At 43.3% G+C, this 17,668-nt stretch overlaps 10 pseudogenes; all 10 read right to left on the reverse strand.

Moving 5' to 3' along the window:
- Positions 1–978: 978 nt before the first annotated feature.
- LOC130343763 (U2 spliceosomal RNA) lies at positions 979–1,242 on the reverse strand (annotated as a pseudogene).
- Positions 1,243–2,706: 1,464 nt separating this feature from the next.
- Positions 2,707–2,970, reverse strand: LOC130343750 (U2 spliceosomal RNA; annotated as a pseudogene).
- Positions 2,971–4,449: 1,479 nt separating this feature from the next.
- LOC130343752 (U2 spliceosomal RNA) lies at positions 4,450–4,713 on the reverse strand (annotated as a pseudogene).
- Positions 4,714–6,186: 1,473 nt separating this feature from the next.
- LOC130343748 (U2 spliceosomal RNA) lies at positions 6,187–6,450 on the reverse strand (annotated as a pseudogene).
- Positions 6,451–7,925: 1,475 nt separating this feature from the next.
- Positions 7,926–8,190, reverse strand: LOC130343774 (U2 spliceosomal RNA; annotated as a pseudogene).
- Positions 8,191–9,665: 1,475 nt separating this feature from the next.
- Positions 9,666–9,930, reverse strand: LOC130343775 (U2 spliceosomal RNA; annotated as a pseudogene).
- Positions 9,931–11,416: 1,486 nt separating this feature from the next.
- On the reverse strand, positions 11,417–11,680 carry LOC130343753 (U2 spliceosomal RNA; annotated as a pseudogene).
- A 1,483-nt stretch (positions 11,681–13,163) lies between these two features.
- LOC130343776 (U2 spliceosomal RNA) lies at positions 13,164–13,428 on the reverse strand (annotated as a pseudogene).
- A 1,469-nt stretch (positions 13,429–14,897) lies between these two features.
- On the reverse strand, positions 14,898–15,161 carry LOC130343724 (U2 spliceosomal RNA; annotated as a pseudogene).
- Positions 15,162–16,647: 1,486 nt separating this feature from the next.
- On the reverse strand, positions 16,648–16,911 carry LOC130343786 (U2 spliceosomal RNA; annotated as a pseudogene).
- Positions 16,912–17,668: the final 757 nt, after the last annotated feature.

Genomic DNA, 17,668 nt, shown 5'->3' on the forward strand with positions numbered 1-17,668 from the left:
CTTCTTGGAATCTGTTGGGCCTATGTGTTAGCTCACACATCACTTGGGTATCCATGGTAACTACCACAACATGGTCATCTGCAGTTTACATCTAGCCCGTGGCATTGAATGGCATTTTAAAAGTGCTAAGGGTCCTGGTGCAATAATCCTCCCATGAGGATCAGCCTCAACGGCTTTGTAGATTGCACTCATGTCAGCAACTCCATATACATTTTTTTTTCTTCATGCTTCTTTCTTCATCCTTTTTTCTTTCTGTCATTCAGACTTTCATTCATTCGATCTCTCTCACTCACTTGCTTTAACTCATTTGTTCTCACTCACTCACTCACTCACTCACTCAATCACTCACTCACTCATTCACTCTCACTCACTCTCACTCTCTCACTCACTCGCTCACTAAGTCAGTCTCTCTCTCTCTCTCTCTTTTTCTTTTTATATATATTTTTTTCCGTCTTCTTCTTCTTCTTCTTCTTCTTCTTCTTCTTCAGACCCTGTCATAGCACTAATGCCTTTCCAATACCACCAGCAGATGGAGACACTCCATTGCAACATTGGTTGTGAGCAGCAGTTTCTAAAAACAAATGCCTCATGGCGGATTTCCCATCCATCAATGGATGGTAAATTTTGTTTTTATCATTCACTGACCACAGAAACCAATGCATGGTCAAGCAACAGCAATGACACACCCTTGTGTATAGGCATGAGACCCTCATGTCATTTAACAGGATTCAGCACCACCCACAAGACAGCTACCTGTCATGTCATGTCAAACCTGCACAGGTGTGCTAGATTATTATTATTTAGTTTTATTTTATTTTTTTACACCAATCAGTGTGCAAACATGGTCATTAAAACGCTAAATGAATAGACGTTCATAAACCAGTCAGTGCAACTCATCATTTTGGTCTCCAATTCTCAAACTCAAATTCTCACCCACGGAGGATTAAATGAGAATCTTTCTTGTTTAACACTGGAATGGGGTGGTGCACTGTTCACTACCCGAAGATACTGCCACATCGGGTCAATGCATAGGGCGACAGAAGCAAGCTTCCAAATCAGCTCCCTTTCTCAAAAATCCATTTAATTTATGGTCCCCAGATAGGGAACGTATGTATCAGTATGTGCTCACAAGTCACCCAAGTGCAAGTATTCACACAAAAAAAAACATGCCTCAGGATGCGATCTGTCGCAAGATCCTTTCTTTTTTTACACTTGATCTAAGCCAAAAGGCCTAGAGGGGATAACCGGGAAAGGGGTGGACCCAACCATGTCCCCTTCATGAGCACTCACATTACTCATAGGAATGGAAGGAAGGCTGGCAGCCAACCAGCCTCCCATACACTTTCTGGGTGGGTGGCAGTCAGCCACCCATACATACATACAGCACAGGCTAAACCCACATCATCACTTAAAAAAAGGACAGGCGACCATTGCACTCTGATGGAGCATTTAGCAATGCAATCCATAGCCTGGCTTTTGCCTGAACCCCCATCACTCCTCCTCTTGCATATAAGACAATATTTCAGATCTGCATATGAAAACAACACGCCTACCTTTGTTGCACATAGCTGCCTGCCTGTCTCTAGTTACCCCACTGGCTGTAGCTGCGTCCCTTCCGACATGGAATAACACCAACTGTAACGATAAACTGAAAATTAACAGTATAAACCTGCATCATTTTGGACTCTGGTATTTGCTGAATCCGGGTGACCTGACAATCGATGGTGGTGCCGCTGGTGATTCTGGCCTTCTTGGAATCTGTTGGGCCTATGTGTTAGCTCACACATCACTTGGGTATCCATGGTAACTACCACAACATGGTCATCTGCAGTTTACATCTAGCCCGTGGCATTGAATGGCATTTTAAAAGTGCTAAGGGTCCTGGTGCAATAATCCTCCCATGAGGATCAGCCTCAACGGCTTTGTAGATTGCACTCATGTCAGCAACTCCATATACATTTTTTTTTCTTCATGCTTCTTTCTTCATCCTTTTTTCTTTCTGTCATTCAGACTTTCATTCATTCGATCTCTCTCACTCACTTGCTTTAACTCATTTGTTCTCACTCACTCACTCACTCACTCAATCACTCACTCACTCATTCACTCTCACTCACTCTCACTCTCTCACTCACTCGCTCACTAAGTCAGTCTCTCTCTCTCTCTCTCTTTTTCTTTTTATATATATTTTTTTCCGTCTTCTTCTTCTTCTTCTTCAGACCCTGTCATAGCACTAATGCCTTTCCAATACCACCAGCAGATGGAGACACTCCATTGCAACATTGGTTGTGAGCAGCAGTTTCTAAAAACAAATGCCTCATGGCGGATTTCCCATCCATCAATGGATGGTAAATTTTGTTTTTATCATTCACTGACCACAGAAACCAATGCATGGTCAAGCAACAGCAATGACACACCCTTGTGTATAGGCATGAGACCCTCATGTCATTTAACAGGATTCAGCACCACCCACAAGACAGCTACCTGTCATGTCATGTCAAACCTGCACAGGTGTGCTAGATTATTATTATTTAGTTTTATTTTATTTTTTTACACCAATCAGTGTGCAAACATGGTCATTAAAACGCTAAATGAATAGACGTTCATAAACCAGTCAGTGCAACTCATCATTTTGGTCTCCAATTCTCAAACTCAAATTCTCACCCACGGAGGATTAAATGAGAATCTTTCTTGTTTAACACTGGAATGGGGTGGTGCACTGTTCACTACCCGAAGATACTGCCACATCGGGTCAATGCATAGGGCGACAGAAGCAAGCTTCCAAATCAGCTCCCTTTCTCAAAAATCCATTTAATTTATGGTCCCCAGATAGGGAACGTATGTATCAGTATGTGCTCACAAGTCACCCAAGTGCAAGTATTCACACAAAAAAAAACGTGCCTCAGGATGCGATCTGTCGCAAGATCCTTTCTTTTTTTACACTTGATCTAAGCCAAAAGGCCTAGAGGGGATAACCGGGAAAGGGGTGGACCCAACCATGTCCCCTTCATGAGCACTCACATTACTCATAGGAATGGAAGGAAGGCTGGCAGCCAACCAGCCTCCCATACACTTTCTGGGTGGGTGGCAGTCAGCCACCCATACATACATACAGCACAGGCTAAACCCACATCATCACTTAAAAAAAGGACAGGCGACCATTGCACTCTGATGGAGCATTTAGCAATGCAATCCATAGCCTGGCTTTTGCCTGAACCCCCATCACTCCTCCTCTTGCATATAAGACAATATTTCAGATCTGCATATGAAAACAACACGCCTACCTTTGTTGCACATAGCTGCCTGCCTGTCTCTAGTTACCCCACTGGCTGTAGCTGCGTCCCTTCCGACATGGAATAACACCAACTGTAACGATAAACTGAAAATTAACAGTATAAACCTGCATCATTTTGGACTCTGGTATTTGCTGAATCCGGGTGACCTGACAATCGATGGTGGTGCCGCTGGTGATTCTGGCCTTCTTGGAATCTGTTGGGCCTATGTGTTAGCTCACACATCACTTGGGTATCCATGGTAACTACCACAACATGGTCATCTGCAGTTTACATCTAGCCCGTGGCATTGAATGGCATTTTAAAAGTGCTAAGGGTCCTGGTGCAATAATCCTCCCATGAGGATCAGCCTCAACGGCTTTGTAGATTGCACTCATGTCAGCAACTCCATATACATTTTTTTTTCTTCATGCTTCTTTCTTCATCCTTTTTTCTTTCTGTCATTCAGACTTTCATTCATTCGATCTCTCTCACTCACTTGCTTTAACTCATTTGTTCTCACTCACTCACTCACTCACTCAATCACTCACTCACTCATTCACTCTCACTCACTCTCACTCTCTCACTCACTCGCTCACTAAGTCAGTCTCTCTCTCTCTCTCTCTTTTTCTTTTTATATATATTTTTTTCCGTCTTCTTCTTCTTCTTCTTCTTCTTCTTCTTCTTCAGACCCTGTCATAGCACTAATGCCTTTCCAATACCACCAGCAGATGGAGACACTCCATTGCAACATTGGTTGTGAGCAGCAGTTTCTAAAAACAAATGCCTCATGGCGGATTTCCCATCCATCAATGGATGGTAAATTTTGTTTTTATCATTCACTGACCACAGAAACCAATGCATGGTCAAGCAACAGCAATGACACACCCTTGTGTATAGGCATGAGACCCTCATGTCATTTAACAGGATTCAGCACCACCCACAAGACAGCTACCTGTCATGTCATGTCAAACCTGCACAGGTGTGCTAGATTATTATTATTTAGTTTTATTTTATTTTTTTACACCAATCAGTGTGCAAACATGGTCATTAAAACGCTAAATGAATAGACGTTCATAAACCAGTCAGTGCAACTCATCATTTTGGTCTCCAATTCTCAAACTCAAATTCTCACCCACGGAGGATTAAATGAGAATCTTTCTTGTTTAACACTGGAATGGGGTGGTGCACTGTTCACTACCCGAAGATACTGCCACATCGGGTCAATGCATAGGGCGACAGAAGCAAGCTTCCAAATCAGCTCCCTTTCTCAAAAATCCATTTAATTTATGGTCCCCAGATAGGGAACGTATGTATCAGTATGTGCTCACAAGTCACCCAAGTGCAAGTATTCACACAAAAAAAAACGTGCCTCAGGATGCGATCTGTCGCAAGATCCTTTCTTTTTTTACACTTGATCTAAGCCAAAAGGCCTAGAGGGGATAACCGGGAAAGGGGTGGACCCAACCATGTCCCCTTCATGAGCACTCACATTACTCATAGGAATGGAAGGAAGGCTGGCAGCCAACCAGCCTCCCATACACTTTCTGGGTGGGTGGCAGTCAGCCACCCATACATACATACAGCACAGGCTAAACCCACATCATCACTTAAAAAAAGGACAGGCGACCATTGCACTCTGATGGAGCATTTAGCAATGCAATCCATAGCCTGGCTTTTGCCTGAACCCCCATCACTCCTCCTCTTGCATATAAGACAATATTTCAGATCTGCATATGAAAACAACACGCCTACCTTTGTTGCACATAGCTGCCTGCCTGTCTCTAGTTACCCCACTGGCTGTAGCTGCGTCCCTTCCGACATGGAATAACACCAACTGTAACGATAAACTGAAAATTAACAGTATAAACCTGCATCATTTTGGACTCTGGTATTTGCTGAATCCGGGTGACCTGACAATCGATGGTGGTGCCGCTGGTGATTCTGGCCTTCTTGGAATCTGTTGGGCCTATGTGTTAGCTCACACATCACTTGGGTATCCATGGTAACTACCACAACATGGTCATCTGCAGTTTACATCTAGCCCGTGGCATTGAATGGCATTTTAAAAGTGCTAAGGGTCCTGGTGCAATAATCCTCCCATGAGGATCAGCCTCAACGGCTTTGTAGATTGCACTCATGTCAGCAACTCCATATACATTTTTTTTTCTTCATGCTTCTTTCTTCATCCTTTTTTCTTTCTGTCATTCAGACTTTCATTCATTCGATCTCTCTCACTCACTTGCTTTAACTCATTTGTTCTCACTCACTCACTCACTCACTCAATCACTCACTCACTCATTCACTCTCACTCACTCTCACTCTCTCACTCACTCGCTCACTAAGTCAGTCTCTCTCTCTCTCTCTCTTTTTCTTTTTATATATATTTTTTTCCGTCTTCTTCTTCTTCTTCTTCTTCTTCTTCAGACCCTGTCATAGCACTAATGCCTTTCCAATACCACCAGCAGATGGAGACACTCCATTGCAACATTGGTTGTGAGCAGCAGTTTCTAAAAACAAATGCCTCATGGCGGATTTCCCATCCATCAATGGATGGTAAATTTTGTTTTTATCATTCACTGACCACAGAAACCAATGCATGGTCAAGCAACAGCAATGACACACCCTTGTGTATAGGCATGAGACCCTCATGTCATTTAACAGGATTCAGCACCACCCACAAGACAGCTACCTGTCATGTCATGTCAAACCTGCACAGGTGTGCTAGATTATTATTATTTAGTTTTATTTTATTTTTTTACACCAATCAGTGTGCAAACATGGTCATTAAAACGCTAAATGAATAGACGTTCATAAACCAGTCAGTGCAACTCATCATTTTGGTCTCCAATTCTCAAACTCAAATTCTCACCCACGGAGGATTAAATGAGAATCTTTCTTGTTTAACACTGGAATGGGGTGGTGCACTGTTCACTACCCGAAGATACTGCCACATCGGGTCAATGCATAGGGCGACAGAAGCAAGCTTCCAAATCAGCTCCCTTTCTCAAAAATCCATTTAATTTATGGTCCCCAGATAGGGAACGTATGTATCAGTATGTGCTCACAAGTCACCCAAGTGCAAGTATTCACACAAAAAAAAATGTGCCTCAGGATGCGATCTGTCGCAAGATCCTTTCTTTTTTTACACTTGATCTAAGCCAAAAGGCCTAGAGGGGATAACCGGGAAAGGGGTGGACCCAACCATGTCCCCTTCATGAGCACTCACATTACTCATAGGAATGGAAGGAAGGCTGGCAGCCAACCAGCCTCCCATACACTTTCTGGGTGGGTGGCAGTCAGCCACCCATACATACATACAGCACAGGCTAAACCCACATCATCACTTAAAAAAAGGACAGGCGACCATTGCACTCTGATGGAGCATTTAGCAATGCAATCCATAGCCTGGCTTTTGCCTGAACCCCCATCACTCCTCCTCTTGCATATAAGACAATATTTCAGATCTGCATATGAAAACAACACGCCTACCTTTGTTGCACATAGCTGCCTGCCTGTCTCTAGTTACCCCACTGGCTGTAGCTGCGTCCCTTCCGACATGGAATAACACCAACTGTAACGATAAACTGAAAATTAACAGTATAAACCTGCATCATTTTGGACTCTGGTATTTGCTGAATCCGGGTGACCTGACAATCGATGGTGGTGCCGCTGGTGATTCTGGCCTTCTTGGAATCTGTTGGGCCTATGTGTTAGCTCACACATCACTTGGGTATCCATGGTAACTACCACAACATGGTCATCTGCAGTTTACATCTAGCCCGTGGCATTGAATGGCATTTTAAAAGTGCTAAGGGTCCTGGTGCAATAATCCTCCCATGAGGATCAGCCTCAACGGCTTTGTAGATTGCACTCATGTCAGCAACTCCATATACATTTTTTTTTCTTCATGCTTCTTTCTTCATCCTTTTTTCTTTCTGTCATTCAGACTTTCATTCATTCGATCTCTCTCACTCACTTGCTTTAACTCATTTGTTCTCACTCACTCACTCACTCAATCACTCACTCACTCATTCACTCTCACTCACTCTCACTCTCTCACTCACTCGCTCACTAAGTCAGTCTCTCTCTCTCTCTCTCTTTTTCTTTTTATATATATTTTTTTCCGTCTTCTTCTTCTTCTTCTTCTTCTTCTTCTTCTTCAGACCCTGTCATAGCACTAATGCCTTTCCAATACCACCAGCAGATGGAGACACTCCATTGCAACATTGGTTGTGAGCAGCAGTTTCTAAAAACAAATGCCTCATGGCGGATTTCCCATCCATCAATGGATGGTAAATTTTGTTTTTATCATTCACTGACCACAGAAACCAATGCATGGTCAAGCAACAGCAATGACACACCCTTGTGTATAGGCATGAGACCCTCATGTCATTTAACAGGATTCAGCACCACCCACAAGACAGCTACCTGTCATGTCATGTCAAACCTGCACAGGTGTGCTAGATTATTATTATTTAGTTTTATTTTATTTTTTTACACCAATCAGTGTGCAAACATGGTCATTAAAACGCTAAATGAATAGACGTTCATAAACCAGTCAGTGCAACTCATCATTTTGGTCTCCAATTCTCAAACTCAAATTCTCACCCACGGAGGATTAAATGAGAATCTTTCTTGTTTAACACTGGAATGGGGTGGTGCACTGTTCACTACCCGAAGATACTGCCACATCGGGTCAATGCATAGGGCGACAGAAGCAAGCTTCCAAATCAGCTCCCTTTCTCAAAAATCCATTTAATTTATGGTCCCCAGATAGGGAACGTATGTATCAGTATGTGCTCACAAGTCACCCAAGTGCAAGTATTCACACAAAAAAAAAACGTGCCTCAGGATGCGATCTGTCGCAAGATCCTTTCTTTTTTTACACTTGATCTAAGCCAAAAGGCCTAGAGGGGATAACCGGGAAAGGGGTGGACCCAACCATGTCCCCTTCATGAGCACTCACATTACTCATAGGAATGGAAGGAAGGCTGGCAGCCAACCAGCCTCCCATACACTTTCTGGGTGGGTGGCAGTCAGCCACCCATACATACATACAGCACAGGCTAAACCCACATCATCACTTAAAAAAAGGACAGGCGACCATTGCACTCTGATGGAGCATTTAGCAATGCAATCCATAGCCTGGCTTTTGCCTGAACCCCCATCACTCCTCCTCTTGCATATAAGACAATATTTCAGATCTGCATATGAAAACAACACGCCTACCTTTGTTGCACATAGCTGCCTGCCTGTCTCTAGTTACCCCACTGGCTGTAGCTGCGTCCCTTCCGACATGGAATAACACCAACTGTAACGATAAACTGAAAATTAACAGTATAAACCTGCATCATTTTGGACTCTGGTATTTGCTGAATCCGGGTGACCTGACAATCGATGGTGGTGCCGCTGGTGATTCTGGCCTTCTTGGAATCTGTTGGGCCTATGTGTTAGCTCACACATCACTTGGGTATCCATGGTAACTACCACAACATGGTCATCTGCAGTTTACATCTAGCCCGTGGCATTGAATGGCATTTTAAAAGTGCTAAGGGTCCTGGTGCAATAATCCTCCCATGAGGATCAGCCTCAACGGCTTTGTAGATTGCACTCATGTCAGCAACTCCATATACATTTTTTTTTCTTCATGCTTCTTTCTTCATCCTTTTTTCTTTCTGTCATTCAGACTTTCATTCATTCGATCTCTCTCACTCACTTGCTTTAACTCATTTGTTCTCACTCACTCACTCACTCAATCACTCACTCACTCATTCACTCTCACTCACTCTCACTCTCTCACTCACTCGCTCACTAAGTCAGTCTCTCTCTCTCTCTCTCTTTTTCTTTTTATATATATTTTTTTCCGTCTTCTTCTTCTTCTTCTTCTTCTTCTTCTTCTTCAGACCCTGTCATAGCACTAATGCCTTTCCAATACCACCAGCAGATGGAGACACTCCATTGCAACATTGGTTGTGAGCAGCAGTTTCTAAAAACAAATGCCTCATGGCGGATTTCCCATCCATCAATGGATGGTAAATTTTGTTTTTATCATTCACTGACCACAGAAACCAATGCATGGTCAAGCAACAGCAATGACACACCCTTGTGTATAGGCATGAGACCCTCATGTCATTTAACAGGATTCAGCACCACCCACAAGACAGCTACCTGTCATGTCATGTCAAACCTGCACAGGTGTGCTAGATTATTATTATTTAGTTTTATTTTATTTTTTTACACCAATCAGTGTGCAAACATGGTCATTAAAACGCTAAATGAATAGACGTTCATAAACCAGTCAGTGCAACTCATCATTTTGGTCTCCAATTCTCAAACTCAAATTCTCACCCACGGAGGATTAAATGAGAATCTTTCTTGTTTAACACTGGAATGGGGTGGTGCACTGTTCACTACCCGAAGATACTGCCACATCGGGTCAATGCATAGGGCGACAGAAGCAAGCTTCCAAATCAGCTCCCTTTCTCAAAAATCCATTTAATTTATGGTCCCCAGATAGGGAACGTATGTATCAGTATGTGCTCACAAGTCACCCAAGTGCAAGTATTCACACAAAAAAAAAACGTGCCTCAGGATGCGATCTGTCGCAAGATCCTTTCTTTTTTTACACTTGATCTAAGCCAAAAGGCCTAGAGGGGATAACCGGGAAAGGGGTGGACCCAACCATGTCCCCTTCATGAGCACTCACATTACTCATAGGAATGGAAGGAAGGCTGGCAGCCAACCAGCCTCCCATACACTTTCTGGGTGGGTGGCAGTCAGCCACCCATACATACATACAGCACAGGCTAAACCCACATCATCACTTAAAAAAAGGACAGGCGACCATTGCACTCTGATGGAGCATTTAGCAATGCAATCCATAGCCTGGCTTTTGCCTGAACCCCCATCACTCCTCCTCTTGCATATAAGACAATATTTCAGATCTGCATATGAAAACAACACGCCTACCTTTGTTGCACATAGCTGCCTGCCTGTCTCTAGTTACCCCACTGGCTGTAGCTGCGTCCCTTCCGACATGGAATAACACCAACTGTAACGATAAACTGAAAATTAACAGTATAAACCTGCATCATTTTGGACTCTGGTATTTGCTGAATCCGGGTGACCTGACAATCGATGGTGGTGCCGCTGGTGATTCTGGCCTTCTTGGAATCTGTTGGGCCTATGTGTTAGCTCACACATCACTTGGGTATCCATGGTAACTACCACAACATGGTCATCTGCAGTTTACATCTAGCCCGTGGCATTGAATGGCATTTTAAAAGTGCTAAGGGTCCTGGTGCAATAATCCTCCCATGAGGATCAGCCTCAACGGCTTTGTAGATTGCACTCATGTCAGCAACTCCATATACATTTTTTTTTCTTCATGCTTCTTTCTTCATCCTTTTTTCTTTCTGTCATTCAGACTTTCATTCATTCGATCTCTCTCACTCACTTGCTTTAACTCATTTGTTCTCACTCACTCACTCACTCACTCACTCAATCACTCACTCACTCATTCACTCTCACTCACTCTCACTCTCTCACTCACTCGCTCACTAAGTCAGTCTCTCTCTCTCTCTCTCTTTTTCTTTTTATATATATTTTTTTCCGTCTTCTTCTTCTTCTTCTTCTTCTTCTTCTTCTTCTTCAGACCCTGTCATAGCACTAATGCCTTTCCAATACCACCAGCATATGGAGACACTCCATTGCAACATTGGTTGTGAGCAGCAGTTTCTAAAAACAAATGCCTCATGGCGGATTTCCCATCCATCAATGGATGGTAAATTTTGTTTTTATCATTCACTGACCACAGAAACCAATGCATGGTCAAGCAACAGCAATGACACACCCTTGTGTATAGGCATGAGACCCTCATGTCATTTAACAGGATTCAGCACCACCCACAAGACAGCTACCTGTCATGTCATGTCAAACCTGCACAGGTGTGCTAGATTATTATTATTTAGTTTTATTTTATTTTTTTACACCAATCAGTGTGCAAACATGGTCATTAAAACGCTAAATGAATAGACGTTCATAAACCAGTCAGTGCAACTCATCATTTTGGTCTCCAATTCTCAAACTCAAATTCTCACCCACGGAGGATTAAATGAGAATCTTTCTTGTTTAACACTGGAATGGGGTGGTGCACTGTTCACTACCCGAAGATACTGCCACATCGGGTCAATGCATAGGGCGACAGAAGCAAGCTTCCAAATCAGCTCCCTTTCTCAAAAATCCATTTAATTTATGGTCCCCAGATAGGGAACGTATGTATCAGTATGTGCTCACAAGTCACCCAAGTGCAAGTATTCACACAAAAAAAAACGTGCCTCAGGATGCGATCTGTCGCAAGATCCTTTCTTTTTTTACACTTGATCTAAGCCAAAAGGCCTAGAGGGGATAACCAGGAAAGGGGTGGACCCAACCATGTCCCCTTCATGAGCACTCACATTACTCATAGGAATGGAAGGAAGGCTGGCAGCCAACCAGCCTCCCATACACTTTCTGGGTGGGTGGCAGTCAGCCACCCATACATACATACAGCACAGGCTAAACCCACATCATCACTTAAAAAAAGGACAGGCGACCATTGCACTCTGATGGAGCATTTAGCAATGCAATCCATAGCCTGGCTTTTGCCTGAACCCCCATCACTCCTCCTCTTGCATATAAGACAATATTTCAGATCTGCATATGAAAACAACACGCCTACCTTTGTTGCACATAGCTGCCTGCCTGTCTCTAGTTACCCCACTGGCTGTAGCTGCGTCCCTTCCGACATGGAATAACACCAACTGTAACGATAAACTGAAAATTAACAGTATAAACCTGCATCATTTTGGACTCTGGTATTTGCTGAATCCGGGTGACCTGACAATCGATGGTGGTGCCGCTGGTGATTCTGGCCTTCTTGGAATCTGTTGGGCCTATGTGTTAGCTCACACATCACTTGGGTATCCATGGTAACTACCACAACATGGTCATCTGCAGTTTACATCTAGCCCGTGGCATTGAATGGCATTTTAAAAGTGCTAAGGGTCCTGGTGCAATAATCCTCCCATGAGGATCAGCCTCAACGGCTTTGTAGATTGCACTCATGTCAGCAACTCCATATACATTTTTTTTTCTTCATGCTTCTTTCTTCATCCTTTTTTCTTTCTGTCATTCAGACTTTCATTCATTCGATCTCTCTCACTCACTTGCTTTAACTCATTTGTTCTCACTCACTCACTCACTCACTCACTCAATCACTCACTCACTCATTCACTCTCACTCACTCTCACTCTCTCACTCACTCGCTCACTAAGTCAGTCTCTCTCTCTCTCTCTCTTTTTCTTTTTATATATATTTTTTTCCGTCTTCTTCTTCTTCTTCTTCTTCTTCTTCTTCTTCAGACCCTGTCATAGCACTAATGCCTTTCCAATACCACCAGCAGATGGAGACACTCCATTGCAACATTGGTTGTGAGCAGCAGTTTCTAAAAACAAATGCCTCATGGCGGATTTCCCATCCATCAATGGATGGTAAATTTTGTTTTTATCATTCACTGACCACAGAAACCAATGCATGGTCAAGCAACAGCAATGACACACCCTTGTGTATAGGCATGAGACCCTCATGTCATTTAACAGGATTCAGCACCACCCACAAGACAGCTACCTGTCATGTCATGTCAAACCTGCACAGGTGTGCTAGATTATTATTATTTAGTTTTATTTTATTTTTTTACACCAATCAGTGTGCAAACATGGTCATTAAAACGCTAAATGAATAGACGTTCATAAACCAGTCAGTGCAACTCATCATTTTGGTCTCCAATTCTCAAACTCAAATTCTCACCCACGGAGGATTAAATGAGAATCTTTCTTGTTTAACACTGGAATGGGGTGGTGCACTGTTCACTACCCGAAGATACTGCCACATCGGGTCAATGCATAGGGCGACAGAAGCAAGCTTCCAAATCAGCTCCCTTTCTCAAAAATCCATTTAATTTATGGTCCCCAGATAGGGAACGTATGTATCAGTATGTGCTCACAAGTCACCCAAGTGCAAGTATTCACACAAAAAAAAAACGTGCCTCAGGATGCGATCTGTCGCAAGATCCTTTCTTTTTTTACACTTGATCTAAGCCAAAAGGCCTAGAGGGGATAACCGGGAAAGGGGTGGACCCAACCATGTCCCCTTCATGAGCACTCACATTACTCATAGGAATGGAAGGAAGGCTGGCAGCCAACCAGCCTCCCATACACTTTCTGGGTGGGTGGCAGTCAGCCACCCATACATACATACAGCACAGGCTAAACCCACATCATCACTTAAAAAAAGGACAGGCGACCATTGCACTCTGATGGAGCATTTAGCAATGCAATCCATAGCCTGGCTTTTGCCTGAACCCCCATCACTCCTCCTCTTGCATATAAGACAATATTTCAGATCTGCATATGAAAACAACACGCCTACCTTTGTTGCACATAGCTGCCTGCCTGTCTCTAGTTACCCCACTGGCTGTAGCTGCGTCCCTTCCGACATGGAATAACACCAACTGTAACGATAAACTGAAAATTAACAGTATAAACCTGCATCATTTTGGACTCTGGTATTTGCTGAATCCGGGTGACCTGACAATCGATGGTGGTGCCGCTGGTGATTCTGGCCTTCTTGGAATCTGTTGGGCCTATGTGTTAGCTCACACATCACTTGGGTATCCATGGTAACTACCACAACATGGTCATCTGCAGTTTACATCTAGCCCGTGGCATTGAATGGCATTTTAAAAGTGCTAAGGGTCCTGGTGCAATAATCCTCCCATGAGGATCAGCCTCAACGGCTTTGTAGATTGCACTCATGTCAGCAACTCCATATACATTTTTTTTTCTTCATGCTTCTTTCTTCATCCTTTTTTCTTTCTGTCATTCAGACTTTCATTCATTCGATCTCTCTCACTCACTTGCTTTAACTCATTTGTTCTCACTCACTCACTCACTCAATCACTCACTCACTCATTCACTCTCACTCACTCTCACTCTCTCACTCACTCGCTCACTAAGTCAGTCTCTCTCTCTCTCTCTCTTTTTCTTTTTATATATATTTTTTTCCGTCTTCTTCTTCTTCTTCTTCTTCTTCTTCAGACCCTGTCATAGCACTAATGCCTTTCCAATACCACCAGCAGATGGAGACACTCCATTGCAACATTGGTTGTGAGCAGCAGTTTCTAAAAACAAATGCCTCATGGCGGATTTCCCATCCATCAATGGATGGTAAATTTTGTTTTTATCATTCACTGACCACAGAAACCAATGCATGGTCAAGCAACAGCAATGACACACCCTTGTGTATAGGCATGAGACCCTCATGTCATTTAACAGGATTCAGCACCACCCACAAGACAGCTACCTGTCATGTCATGTCAAACCTGCACAGGTGTGCTAGATTATTATTATTTAGTTTTATTTTATTTTTTTACACCAATCAGTGTGCAAACATGGTCATTAAAACGCTAAATGAATAGACGTTCATAAACCAGTCAGTGCAACTCATCATTTTGGTCTCCAATTCTCAAACTCAAATTCTCACCCACGGAGGATTAAATGAGAATCTTTCTTGTTTAACACTGGAATGGGGTGGTGCACTGTTCACTACCCGAAGATACTGCCACATCGGGTCAATGCATAGGGCAACAGAAGCAAGCTTCCAAATCAGCTCCCTTTCTCAAAAATCCATTTAATTTATGGTCCCCAGATAGGGAACGTATGTATCAGTATGTGCTCACAAGTCACCCAAGTGCAAGTATTCACACAAAAAAAAACGTGCCTCAGGATGCGATCTGTCGCAAGATCCTTTCTTTTTTTACACTTGATCTAAGCCAAAAGGCCTAGAGGGGATAACCGGGAAAGGGGTGGACCCAACCATGTCCCCTTCATGAGCACTCACATTACTCATAGGAATGGAAGGAAGGCTGGCAGCCAACCAGCCTCCCATACACTTTCTGGGTGGGTGGCAGTCAGCCACCCATACATACATACAGCACAGGCTAAACCCACATCATCACTTAAAAAAAGGACAGGCGACCATTGCACTCTGATGGAGCATTTAGCAATGCAATCCATAGCCTGGCTTTTGCCTGAACCCCCATCACTCCTCCTCTTGCATATAAGACAATATTTCAGATCTGCATATGAAAACAACACGCCTACCTTTGTTGCACATAGCTGCCTGCCTGTCTCTAGTTACCCCACTGGCTGTAGCTGCGTCCCTTCCGACATGGAATAACACCAACTGTAACGATAAACTGAAAATTAACAGTATAAACCTGCATCATTTTGGACTCTGGTATTTGCTGAATCCGGGTGACCTGACAATCGATGGTGGTGCCGCTGGTGATTCTGGCCTTCTTGGAATCTGTTGGGCCTATGTGTTAGCTCACACATCACTTGGGTATCCATGGTAACTACCACAACATGGTCATCTGCAGTTTACATCTAGCCCGTGGCATTGAATGGCATTTTAAAAGTGCTAAGGGTCCTGGTGCAATAATCCTCCCATGAGGATCAGCCTCAACGGCTTTGTAGATTGCACTCATGTCAGCAACTCCATATACATTTTTTTTTCTTCATGCTTCTTTCTTCATCCTTTTTTCTTTCTGTCATTCAGACTTTCATTCATTCGATCTCTCTCACTCACTTGCTTTAACTCATTTGTTCTCACTCACTCACTCACTCACTCACTCAATCACTCACTCACTCACTCTCACTCTCTCACTCACTCGCTCACTAAGTCAGTCTCTCTCTCTCTCTCTCTCTTTTTCTTTTTATATATATTTTTTTCCGTCTTCTTCTTCTTCTTCTTCTTCTTCTTCTTCTTCTTCTTCTTCTTCTTCAGACCCTGTCATAGCACTAATGCCTTTCCAATACCACCAGCAGATGGAGACACTCCATTGCAACATTGGTTGTGAGCAGCAGTTTCTAAAAACAAATGCCTCATGGCGGATTTCCCATCCATCAATGGATGGTAAATTTTGTTTTTATCATTCACTGACCACAGAAACCAATGCATGGTCAAGCAACAGCAATGACACACCCTTGTGTATAGGCATGAGACCCTCATGTCATTTAACAGGATTCAGCACCACCCACAAGACAGCTACCTGTCATGTCATGTCAAACCTGCACAGGTGTGCTAGATTATTATTATTTAGTTTTATTTTATTTTTTTACACCAATCAGTGTGCAAACATGGTCATTAAAACGCTAAATGAATAGACGTTCATAAACCAGTCAGTGCAACTCATCATTTTGGTCTCCAATTCTCAAACTCAAATTCTCACCCACGGAGGATTAAATGAGAATCTTTCTTGTTTAACACTGGAATGGGGTGGTGCACTGTTCACTACCCGAAGATACTGCCACATCGGGTCAATGCATAGGGCGACAGAAGCAAGCTTCCAAATCAGCTCCCTTTCTCAAAAATCCATTTAATTTATGGTCCCCAGATAGGGAACGTATGTATCAGTATGTGCTCACAAGTCACCCAAGTGCAAGTATTCACACAAAAAAAAACGTGCCTCAGGATGCGATCTGTCGCAAGATCCTTTCTTTTTTTACACTTGCTCTAAGCCAAAATGCCTAGAGGGGATAACCGGGAAAGGGGTGGACCCAACCATGTCCTCTTCATGAGCACTCACATTACTCATAGGAATGGAAGGAAGGCTGGCAGCCAACCAGCCTCCCATACACTTTCTGGGTGGGTGGCAGTCAGCCACCCATACATACATACAGCACAGGCTAAACCCACATCATCACTTAAAAAAAGGACAGGCGACCATTGCACTCTGATGGAGCATTTAGCAATGCAATCCATAGCCTGGCTTTTGCCTGAACCCCCATCACTCCTCCTCTTGCATATAAGACAATATTTCAGATCTGCATATGAAAACAACACGCCTACCTTTGTTGCACATAGCTGCCTGCCTGTCTCTAGTTACCCCACTGGCTGTAGCTGCGTCCCTTCCGACATGGAATAACACCAACTGTAACGATAAACTGAAAATTAACAGTATAAACCTGCATCATTTTGGACTCTGGTATTTGCTGAATCCGGGTGACCTGACAATCGATGGTGGTGCCGCTGGTGATTCTGGCCTTCTTGGAATCTGTTGGGCCTATGTGTTAGCTCACACATCACTTGGGTATCCATGGTAACTACCACAACATGGTCATCTGCAGTTTACATCTAGCCCGTGGCATTGAATGGCATTTTAAAAGTGCTAAGGGTCCTGGTGCAATAATCCTCCCATGAGGATCAGCCTCAACGGCTTTGTAGATTGCACTCATGTCAGCAACTCCATATACATTTTTTTTTCTTCATGCTTCTTTCTTCATCCTTTTTTCTTT

Source organism: Hyla sarda, unplaced genomic scaffold (genome assembly GCF_029499605.1).
Source record: "Hyla sarda isolate aHylSar1 unplaced genomic scaffold, aHylSar1.hap1 scaffold_689, whole genome shotgun sequence".
Lineage (NCBI taxonomy): Eukaryota > Metazoa > Chordata > Amphibia > Anura > Hylidae > Hyla > Hyla sarda.